The 12,165-nt window shown below is 34.0% G+C and overlaps 1 long non-coding RNA gene across 1 annotated transcript in view; it reads right to left on the reverse strand.

Annotated features, from left to right (window-relative positions):
• Window positions 1-1,000: 1,000 nt before the first annotated feature.
• The window catches only part of LOC112670550 (uncharacterized), a 74,088-nt gene continuing 62,923 nt past the window's right edge, over window positions 1,001-12,165 (reverse strand). Inside the window, exon 5 of the long non-coding RNA XR_007402042.1 lies at window positions 1,001-1,303. This is a non-coding gene — a long non-coding RNA (uncharacterized LOC112670550). The remainder of the gene's footprint in view (window positions 1,304-12,165) is intronic.

Raw genomic sequence — 12,165 nt, forward strand, 5'->3', positions numbered from 1 at the left:
GCAGGAAGTCTGCTTGAGATTTTCTCCCTCTCCTTCTGACCTTTGCACTCTCTCTCTCTTTCTCAAATAAATCTTAAAAATAAAACAAAATAAAATATAGAATGTTTACAATGGTTCATATCTATTAATGCATTAACATTCCCAAGATGGCTATATGTGGCATTCATCTGTAAGTGGCACCTGGAGACAAATACATCTATCTACCTCATCACACATACCTCTAAAATAGCCCTCTCAAACTCTAAGACCAATAAAGCAAATAAAATTAAAAATCATTTTAAGGGGTGCCTGGGCAGCTCAGTCAGTCAAGTGCCAACTCTTGATTTCAGGTCAGGTCATCATTTTAGGGTCATGAGATCAAGCCCCACCTCAGGCTCCACACTCAGTGCTGAAGTATGCATGAGATTCTCCCTCTCCCCCCCCTTTACTCTGCCCCTCCCCCTGCTTGTGCTCTTTCTCTCTCTCTCTTTCTAAAATTAATAAATAAATAAAATCTTTTAAAAAATCATTTTAAAAACTGCTAAAGGAAAATAGAAGGAATCTTGTTTTTTCAGGTTAGTCAATCCTCTCTGTATTACATAGTCATGTACTTATGTTTTAATTTTACTTTTTATATGTAATAGTGATTTTAGATTGGTCTAAATTCTTGATGAGGAATAATTTTTACCTATTCTCAATTTTCACGTACTAAGATTTAACTCTGAGTGCCTAGAGGCAGTGAGAATTCATCCAAAAGTTAAGATCCTGGGATTGCTAAGCAGAGTATGGGCAAGGGCAATTGCAGTTTGCTTTATAATCTTTCATATAACTACACTTACCTCTTTCCAATTTGAATGTTAAATTTCTAAATATATATATATAATATATATTATATTTATATATTTTTTATATATTTATATATATAAATTAAAATTTTAAATAGGATAATAACTATAATATGCAAAGGAATGATGAGACTAAGCAACACACTTACTTCAATGTTACTTTTAATGTAGGTTCACAACCAAAAAAGTGGTTTCATTAAAAGTACTGACCTAAGGAAAATTTATTTAAGGATAAATAATAAAAAGAAGTGTCTAAACCTAAATGCAAGAAAAGATCATTGGAGGCTGAAATAGCTAAAGTCTTACAGAACTGATTACATTAGTTGGGGTAGGCTAATGGTTGTAACAATCAGCACCAGTATCTCTGAGGCTTAATGTAAGATTTATTTCTTGCTAATGTTACATTCTTTTGCAGTCACTCAAGAACCCAGATTTCTTCTAGTTAGTGACTCCACAATTTCCAATTGCTTCTCCCACTCCTAAATGATCAAAGAGAGCAAATATGGAATAAGAAATATATACTATATCTACATATAATATACTAATTAATATTATATAAATATAGTAATTAGTATTATAAATATTAGCATTATATATTACCTAATATATAATGTATGTTTATGTATATTTATGTTAATTTATATATTTATAGGTTATAAATAGATGTGTACTTTTTAGGGTCAGAAGGTATTTTTAACATACTATATTTTTCTTCAAATTTGTATTTAAATTCTAGTTAGTTAACATATGGTGCAATATTGCTTTCAGGGGTAGAATCCAGTAATTCATCACTTATGTACAATACCCAGTGCTCATCATAACAAGTGCCCTCCTTAATACCTATCACACATACAGCCCATCCCCCACACACCTCCCTCCATCAACCCTCAGTTTGTTCCCTACTTTTAAGAGTCTGTTATGGTTTCAACATATTTTGAATTCTAACTCAAAATACTTTTGTTTCTTTTAAAAATATATTTTTTATTTATTTATTTGACAGAGAGAGACAGCATGAGCAGGGGGAGGAACAAGGAGAGAGGGAAAAGGAGACTCCCCACTGAGCAGGAAGCCTGATGCAAAACTTCATTCCAGGACCCTGGGATCATGATCTGAGCCAAAGGCAGATGCTTAACTGACTGAGCCACCCAGATACCCCAAAATATTTTTTTTCTAAGATGTGGTTAAATCTGAAGGTTTTTTATAAAGCAAGTCAATATAAAGAGACATTAAATAACTATCAATGCAAGCATTGTATTTCACTGATATGGTAAAAACAAATCAGAAGAAGGTTTGTGAATCACCTTTGTGATATCAAAAGTCCCTTCCAAGTTAAAATTCTATTACTTTATTACATGAATCTGATTTCCCCTAAGTTCCTCATTTTCAGGTAAGCCATTTATAGTTTAGTAATGGTACATGACCCATGTTTCTGCTGAGGAAAATGTTATGGGCACTTTGGGATAAAGATCCCCTCAGGTTTCAACAGTCACAAGCACCTGTTACATTGATCCAGTGTTAAGGACCAATGTTGCCATTTTCTACAGATGCTCTGACCTGAAAATAGTGAGAAATACGAAGATCAGTATATAAACAATCCTTGGACCTGATTTTTTTTTTTTACAGTATCTTATATTGCAGCTCACAGTTCCCTTTTTTACAGATATGGTTTGCAAAAATTCACAGAAAAGCAAAGTGAGGCTTAAACATGATTTATAATATCCATGGGCCATAAAATTTTGCAATATTTTTGCCAAGAAGTTTGGCTTCTCTCTGAGATGTTAATATGTTTGACCTAATGGAATATACTCAGAAGGTTGCTGGTCAAGTGCTATTCATTGTTATGGGCTAAACTGTCTCCCCCAATTCAAATGTTGAATTTGAATGTGACCTCACAATGTGACTATATTCAGAGAGAGGGTCTTTAAAGAGGTTAAATTAACTAATTAAGATTAAGTGAGGGATCCCTGGGTGGCGCAGCAGTTTAGCGCCTGCCTTTGGCCCAGGGCGCGATCCTGGAGACTCGGGATCGAATCCCACGTCGGGCTCCTGGTGCATGGAGCCTGCTTCTCCCTCTGCCTATGTCTCTGCCTCTCTCTCTCTCTCTCTCTCTCTCTGTGAGACTATCATAAAATAAAAATTAAAAAAAAAAAGATTAAGTGAGGTCATTAGGTGGGCTCTAATTTCATATAACTGGACTGGTGTCCATATAAAAGATTAGGACATAGAAATGCACAGAGGGAAGATCATGTGAAGATATAAAGAGAAGATGGCCATCTACAAGCTAAAGAGAGAGATCTCAGGAGAAATAAACCCTGCTAAAACACTGATCTCAGACTTTTAGCCTTCAGAACTGTGAGAAAATAAATCTCTGTTGTTTAAGCCATCCAGTCTGTGCTACTTCATTATAGCAGCCTTAGCAAACTAATACACACCATGTTTATGTGTTTTCAACACATGTTCTCCCAATTCCTGAGACAATTCTTGTTTTCTCTAAAATGGATTGAGGAAGGTGGGTGGCTGAGTCAGCTAAGCATCCAACTCTTGGTTTCGGTTCAGGTCACAATTTCATGGGTGTGGGATAAGCTCAGCATCAGGCTCTGTGCTCAGCAAAGAGTCTGCTTGAGGATTCTCTCCCTCTCCCTCTGCCTCTCTATCCACTATCTCACTCTAAAATAAACAAATAAAATATTTTTTAAAAGTGGATTGAGGAAATTTATTGTGAACCCAGACAGTCTATCCAAGGGACTCTTTTCCCCCCAATGGTTCAGAGATCACTCAGGATTATAAATAATTTATGGTGGGGCCCATAGTCTCCTAATAAAGATGACACTCTTCTAGCATCAGTGCAGAATCAGTCCTCTATGGCAGACTCTAAACACAAGATGAAATTCTCAGCTGGAAAGCCTTTATACCAGTAGCTACTTCTCTTGATAAGAATACCTCTGAGGGACTTGATTTCAGAGTATACTTCGGTCCATGTGGTCTTTAGGTAGGACCTCACCAATTTGTGGAATTCTCTGAAGCTAAGAGGCTGCTTCTCAGAGAGACAAAAAATTCCAAAGTACAATTTGGTAAACCACACTGTTCACTATGAGAAGAGAAAGAGGAGAAGCAGGTGGCTGGGAAAGTATGAATCTGTGTCCCTTAAGAAGGATCATTTGTCTTATTGCTATCCAAATATCATAAAAAAGGAATACGTCTTGAATGGGAGACATTTTAATATGTTCTCGAAGACCACAGCAGTGTTTCCCAGAGTGATCCTCTTGGAAAACTAGCTTCAGGAGATGTTCTTCCTTATAAAAACTTCATGACCAAATGGATTTTTAAAATACTGCACTCTTTATCATATACTCAGGGATTCAAAATTTATATAAATATACAAAAGGCCCTAAGAAACCCTATAGATTAAAAAAACAAGCCCTAAAAAGCACAACTATTTAACTCTGTCAAATCCACCATTTCTCAAACCTATCTGACCAAGAAACTCTTATTAGAATTATTAGCAAGCAGGGGATCCCTGGGTGGCTCAGCAGTTCAGTGCCTGCCTTTGGCCCAGGGCTTGATCCTGGAGTCCCAGGATTGAGTCCCACATCGGGCTCCCTGCATGGAGCCTGCTTCTCCCTCTGCCTGTGTCTCTGCCTCTCTCTCTCTCTCTCTCTCTCTCTCCTCTCTCTTTCTCTGTGTGTATCTATCATGAATAAATAAATAAAATCTTTTAAAAAAAGAATTATTAGCAAGCATGCTATGATATAGTTTGGGACTATAGTTTTGAAAAGGTAGTCATGAAGAAACCCTGCTAGATAGTGACGAAACAGATATATATACCACAATTAGAATGTGAAAGAAACTGAAATTCCCTTCTCTTAATAATAGTATTTAGCTGTTAAAAGGAAAGTAATAGACTTATCTTAGTCATTCTAATATACCTCCTCTCCCTTCTTAGAATTTATTTGATTATATATTTCTCTAACTGCATGCACCATACTAAATGCTACAACACATATACAAATGCACAATTAAGCTTTACTGTTTATTTCCAAAGAATGTTTGGCATTTATCTGTAGTGGAGTAACGGCCCTTCTGAACTATGTTAAGAGGCAGCATGAAGAACAAAAAAGGAACTTCTGTAAGTATGACTTGACTCTAATTACTCCTCACTGAGAAAGCTGAGTAGTTCTATGTAATATCTGTCAAAAAGATGACTGACTCAGAGAGATTTGGCCCCAATCCCTTGGCAACCATTTTAACTTTGTGACTGTTTATGCCAAAAACAATCAGCCCAAACTGTACACATGTCAGACACACACACAAAAAGTTATCCAAAATGATATGAAGTCAAGTGCGGAGTTAATCTTTTCAAATAAGTTGATAGTTTTACAGTTTTATGTGGTATATTTACCTACCACTCTAAAGTGTAGAAGATATGTCTGAGATATGAAATTAATACTGGGTTGATTTTGTTTCATTTAAAAATATTTAGCCTGCATTTGTTAAAGATTTTATTTATTGATTTATTTGAGAGAGAGACATAGCATGAATGGTGGGAGGGGCAGAGAGAGGGAGAGAGTTTCAAGCAGACTGATTGAGCATGGAGCCTCCTGACATGGGGCTCAGTCTCACAAGCCTGAGATCATGACCTGAGCCTAAACCAAGAGTTAGATACTTAACCGACTGAGCCACCCAGGCACCCCTAGCCTGTAGTTTTTAAAAGAAACTGTCCTTCAAATATTTATTCACATTTGTCAAAAAAAAAAAAAAAAGGTATATAGGTATTGTCAAAGCTAGAAAATATACCCAGGGTGATTCATCACAGTGGAGTAGGTGAATGCTAAAGGTTTCTGCTTGTCAAAGACCAAATTGCTTCATTGGCTCAATTAGCTCCAAAGATTCATAGGCAAATGAGACATCTACCATTGTTGTTTACATGAAGTTTTCAAAGTGTTCAACGACACACTGAATCTGGCCTATTTCTTGATAAACATGTCCCAATGCCATCCTACCAAAAACAACCAAATCAAAGGAAATTCTCCTGTATTTATTACTGCTGAGAACAAGTAATGTGATTAAAGGTCCAATTAATTCTAACTATTAAATACAACATTATTATTTTTTTACTCTTTTTTAGAAATTCTTCCATGTATAAAATAAACATGAATATTTAATATATGTTCCTTTTCTTGACCAGCAAATCTTATGACTGATGACATCTTAAAATCAAAGAAATAGGGTTTCATTAATATTTTTCTTCTCTTTAGAAATATTTTGAATAGAATTGGATTAATGCAGGTTCATGACACAAAGTCACTAATCTATATATATGCACCTAATAACAAAGTACCAAAATACATGAGACAAAATTGATAGCAATGAAGAGCAAAAATGACAGTCAACAATAATAGTCAGAGACTTTAATATCTCACTTTTAATATTGGATAGAACAGCTAGACAGAAGATCAACAAGGAAACAGGAGACTTGAATAGAGCTATAAAATGACTAGGCCTAACAGACATCTATAGAACATTCAACATAACAATAGAATATATATATATTCTTCTCAAGTATACATGGAACATTCTCCAGGATAGATTATATGCTAAGCCAAAAAGCAAATCTTAGCAAATCTGAAAAGATAAAAATATAAAACACATTCTTTGACTACAATGGAATGAAATTAGAACCTTTTAGCAGGTAAGTATTTGGGAAAGTCACAAATATGTGGAAATTAAACACAGCATTCTTGAATAACCCATAGGTCAAATTAGAAATCAAAAAGAAAATCAGGAAATATACTGAGATAAAACACACAACACACACACACCCCAAAACTTATGGGATGCAGCTAAAGCAGAATTTAGAGGGAAATTTCTGTTTATGCCTATATTAAGAAATAATAAATAATTCAAATGAAAATCTAGCTTTCCTCAAGACATAAACTAAAACTAAAGCAAGCAGAAGGAAGGAAATAATAAAGAGTACAGCAGAAAAAAATGAAATAGAAAACAGGAAAACAATAAAGAGTATCAATGAAACCAAAAGCTGGTTCTTTAAAAAGACTGACAAAATTGGAAAATGTTTAGCTTAGTAGACTTGGAAAAAAGAAATAATACTCAAATTAGCAGAATGAGTAATGAAAGAGGGTACATTACTGCTGGCATTAGACAAATAGAAAAATAAAGGAGTACTACAAAGGTAAAAAGAAAACAGTTACATACAAGAGAAATCTCACAAGAGTACTAGCTGATTTTTCAGCAGGAACTTTGCAGGCCAGGAGAGAGTGGCATAATATATTCAAAGTGCTGAAAGAAAGAAAAAAAAAAAAAACTTGTGGCAAATAATACTCTATACAGCAAGGCTACCACTGAGAATAGAAGAAAAGATAGTTAACCAGACCAAAAAAAAAAAAAATTAAAGGACTTTATCACCACTAAAACCAGACTTACAAGAATACAGATTCTTTTCAACAAGTGCATATGGAACATTCTCCAGAATAGATTACATATTAGACCACAAAACCAGTCTTAACAAATTCAAAAAGATCAAAATCATATCATGCATCTTTTCCAATGACAATACCATGAAACTAGAAATCAACCAAAAGAAAAAAACCTGGAAGAACACCTTTCTAATACCTGGGGGTTAGATAACAATATATTAATCAATGAATGGGTCAACCAAGAAATCAAAGAGGAATTTTTTTAAAATGAAGACAAATGAAAAAAAAAATAACACAACAGTCAAAAATATTTGGGATGCAGCAAAAGCTGTTCTAAGCATGAAGTTTAGTGCAATTCGGGCCTACTTCAAGAAGCAAGAAAAATCTCAAACAAACAACTGAACCTTACACCCAAGGAGCTATAGAAAAAGAACATAACAAACCAAAACCAGCAGAAGTAAGGAATAAAAAAGATTAGAAAAAAAATGGTATAGAAACAAACAAAAAACAGGGATCCCTGGGTGGCGCAGCGGTTTGGCGCCTGCCTTTGGCCCAGGGCGCGATCCTGGTAGACCCGGGATCGAATCCCACATCGGGCTCCCGGTGCATGGAGCCTGCTTCTCCCTCTGCCTATGTCTCTGCCTCTCTCTCTCTCTCTGTGTGACTATCATAAATAAATTTAAAAAATCAAAAAAAAAAAAAAAAAAAGAAACAAACAAAAAACAGATCAATGAAAGCAGGAGCTGGTTCTTTGAAAAGATTAACAAAATTGATAAACCTCTAGTCAGACTCATCAAAAAATAGAACGGACTCAAACACAATCAACAAGTGAAAGAGGAAAAATAACAACCAATGTGACAGAAAGACAAACAATTGTAAGAGAATATTATGAAAAATTATATGGCAACAAATTGGACAACCTACAAGAAAATGATAAAATTTTGGAAACATATAACTTACCAAAACTGAAGCAGAAAGAAATGGAAAATTTGAAGGACTGATTACCAGCAATGAAATTGAATCAATAATCAAAAAACTCACAACAAACAAAAGTCCAGACCCAGATGACTTTATAGATTAATTCTACCAAATATTTAAAGAAGAGTTAATACCTACTATTCTCCAACAATCCCAAAAAATACAAGAGGAAGGACAACTCCCAAATTCATTCACCAGCATTACCCTGATACCAAAACCAGATAAAGACACCACAAAAAAAGACAACTACAGGCCAAAATGCAAAATATTGAACAATATGATGAAAAAGGATGCAAAAATACTGAACAAAACTATGAAACTGAATCCAAAAGTACATTAAAAAAATCATTCACCATAATTAAGTGGAATTTATTTTCAGGATGCAAGGTAGTTCAATATTTGCAAATCAATCAATGTGATACATCTATCAATAAAAGAAAGGATAAAAACCATAGGATCATTTCAGTATATGCAGAAAAAGAATTTGACAAAGTATAGCATCCATTCATTATTTTAAAAATTCTCAAAAAAGTATATTTAGAAGAAACATCTCAAATAATAAAGGCCTTATATGAAAAATCCACAGTGAACATAAACTCAATGGAGAAAAAATGGAGAGCTTTTCCCCTAAGGTCAGAAATAAGACAAGGATATAAAAAAATAATAAGACAAGGAGGTCCACTCTCACCACTCTTACTTAACATAGTACTGGAAATCCTAGTCACAGCCAGCAGACAACAAAAAGAAATAAAAGGCATACAAATTTGTAAGGAAGAAGTAAAATTTTAACTATTTGCAGATGACATGATACTATATATATATATATATAGTATATATATATATAGTATCATGTATATATAGTTATATATATAGTATCATGTATATATAGTATATATAGTTATATATATATATATATAAAACCATAAAGACTTCACCAAAAATACTACTAGAACTGATCAATGAATTCAGTAACGTCACAGAATACAAAATCATGTACAGAGATCTGTTGCATTTCTATACACTGATAATGAAGCAGCAGAAAGAGAAATTAAGAAAATAATTTAAATAGAAAATACTTACATTTACAACTGCACCAAAAATAATAAAATGCCTAGGAATAAACTTAAAGAGGTGAAAAACCTGCACTCTGAAAACTATAAAATACTGATAAAAGAAACTGAAGAATACAAAGAAATGGAAAAACATTCCATGTTCATGGATTGGAAAAATAAATATTATTAAAATGTCTGTCCTTACCCAAAACAATCTACATATTTAATGAACCCTATCAAAATACTAACAGCATTTTACATAGAACTAGAACAACAATCTTAAAATTTGCATGGAATCACAAAAGACCACAAATAATTAAAGCAATTTGAAAAAGAAAAACAAAACTGAGGGTTGATGGAGGGGAGGTGGGTGGGGGGAATTGGCTAAATGCGTGATGGATATTAAGGAGGGCACTTCTTGTCATGAATACCCAGTGTTATATATAAGTAATGAATCAGTAAATTCTACTCTTGAAACTAACATTACATGTTATAATTTTTTTATTTTTTTTACATGTTATAATTTATATATAGCATTTAGCAACTTGAGGAATGCCTGGATGGCTCAGCAGTTGAGCATTTGTCTTCAGTTCAGAGCCTGATCCTGGAGTCCTAGGATGGAATCCCAAATTGGACTCCCTGCATGAAGCCTGCTTCTCCCTCTGCCTGTGTCTATGCCTCTCTCTCTGTGTCTCTCATGAATAAATAAATATTTTTTTTAATTAACAACTTGAAACATTAAAAACATCAGTGGCAGCCACCATTTTAGTGTCTACTATATATCAGGAATTTTACATAAATTAGTTGGTATTTAAAAACCCCCCAAAATGGCCAATAAGCACATGAAAAGATGCTCAGCATCATTACTCATCAGAAAAATGCAAATAAAAACCAAAATGAGGTATCACTTCATACCTGGCTAAAATCAAAGTCATAGAATAACAAGAGTTGGTGAAGATTTTTTAAAAATTGAAATCCCCATATACTGATAGAAGAAATGTAAAATGGTGCAACTATTTTGAAAACAGTCTGGCATTTGGTCAACTGATTAAACAAAGAGGCACCATATGAGTTAGCAATTCTACTCCTACCCAAGAAATGAAGACATATATCCACACACACAAAAAATGTACATTAATGTTTAAAACAGCATTATTCATAATAGCTAAAAAGTAGAAACAATCCAAATCTTCATCAGTGAACAAATGTATAAACAAAATGTAGTAATTCCATACAATGGAATATTATCAATCCTTAAAAGGAATGAATACTGATATATGCTACCACATGCATAACAAACCTTGAAAATATACTAAGTCAAAGAAAGTAGTCATAGAAGTCCACATATTATATAATTTCATTTACACAAAAGTTCAGAACAGAAAATCCCACAGAAATAGAAAGCAAATTAATGACAGCTTAGGACAGGATAGGGTAATGGGAGACAGGCAGGTGATAGCTAAAAGGTATGGGGTTTCTTTTTGAGAAGAAATATTCTAAAATTGACAGAGTTAATGGTTGTATTTATTTGTAAATATACTAAAGACCACTGAATTGTACACTTTAAATGGGTATTGTATATGTGAATTTGTGATTGTATATGTGAATTATATTTCAAGAAAGCTATTTAAAAACTGATAATGTAGCAAAAAAAGTTGATAATTTAGCAAGTAGATAGAAACTTTTCATATAGAAAAAAGTACCAATAGAAGAATTAGACCATTTTGCCAGTATAATGAGAGATTTTAACATACCTAATAAGGTTCTAGTTATTATTTCATTTTATAGATAACAAATCTGAGGCTGCAAAATGTAAATTAGGTCATGCATCCAGTAATCATTCATGGCCAAGTCTGTAGTTCTTGAAAATCCAAGATCTTTATTCTATTCCATGATTTCATTTGCATCTCCTTAATGATCAGCCAGTTACAAAACAAAATCCAAATAGATATGTATATACCCCAGTGTGTGAAAAATAGTCTTTCAGACAACAGAAATTATGTTGACCTTTAGCAAAAGATTTCCTGTCTGGCTTTTGGCTAACTGTACCTATCACCAAATATCCATGTATTCCCCCAGGCTTCCTTTATGGCATTGGGGCTGTTAGTTTATTTTCAAATTGCTTTTTTTTTTTTTTTTAATTTTTATTTATTTATGATAGTCACAGAGAGAGAGAGAGAAAGGCAGAGACACAGGCAGAGGGAGAAGCAGGCTCCATGCACTGGGAGCCTGACGTGGGATTCGATCCCGGGTCTCCAGGATCGCGCCCTGGGCCAAAGGCAGGCGCTAAACCACTGCGCTACCCAATTGCTTCCCATTTGCAGGAACCTGTGTATTACGCTTGGTTTTGAATAACTTTAAAAGATAAAATAGTTTTCAAGTATCATTTTCAATTTATATTTTTCCAGTCCTCCATACCCTCCTCTAGAGCAGCAGCTATCAAATTTTAATGTGCATAATAAAGCAGACCATAGGACTTGTTATAATTACCACATCACAGGCCCTTCTCCAAAGATTCTGATTCCATAGATCTAGAAGGAGCCTGAGGATTTCCAAATAATTTTGAAACAGGTGATATTCAGATGACTCTCTGAGAAAAAAGAATGGATTTTATCCTTCTCCTTGATAAACTGAATATAATCATATTCTTGAGAGCGGCAGGATGAGTTCCAGGTTTGGATTAACATAGAGTTATAGTCTACTTCTGCTGCTTTCTAGTTCTGACCTAGGACAAATCTAACTTCTCTGAGTGCCAGTATTGTGAGGATTTAACAAGAAAAAATGTAAACACCCTTAACTCAGGAACGATTGCACACCAAAGTCTTAAAAAAAAAAAAGTATTTTTCCTTTCTCTCTCCCCTTTGAAAGCTCTGATCT

The sequence above is a fragment of the Canis lupus genome, chromosome 14 (genome assembly GCF_003254725.2).
Source record: "Canis lupus dingo isolate Sandy chromosome 14, ASM325472v2, whole genome shotgun sequence".
Lineage (NCBI taxonomy): Eukaryota > Metazoa > Chordata > Mammalia > Carnivora > Canidae > Canis > Canis lupus.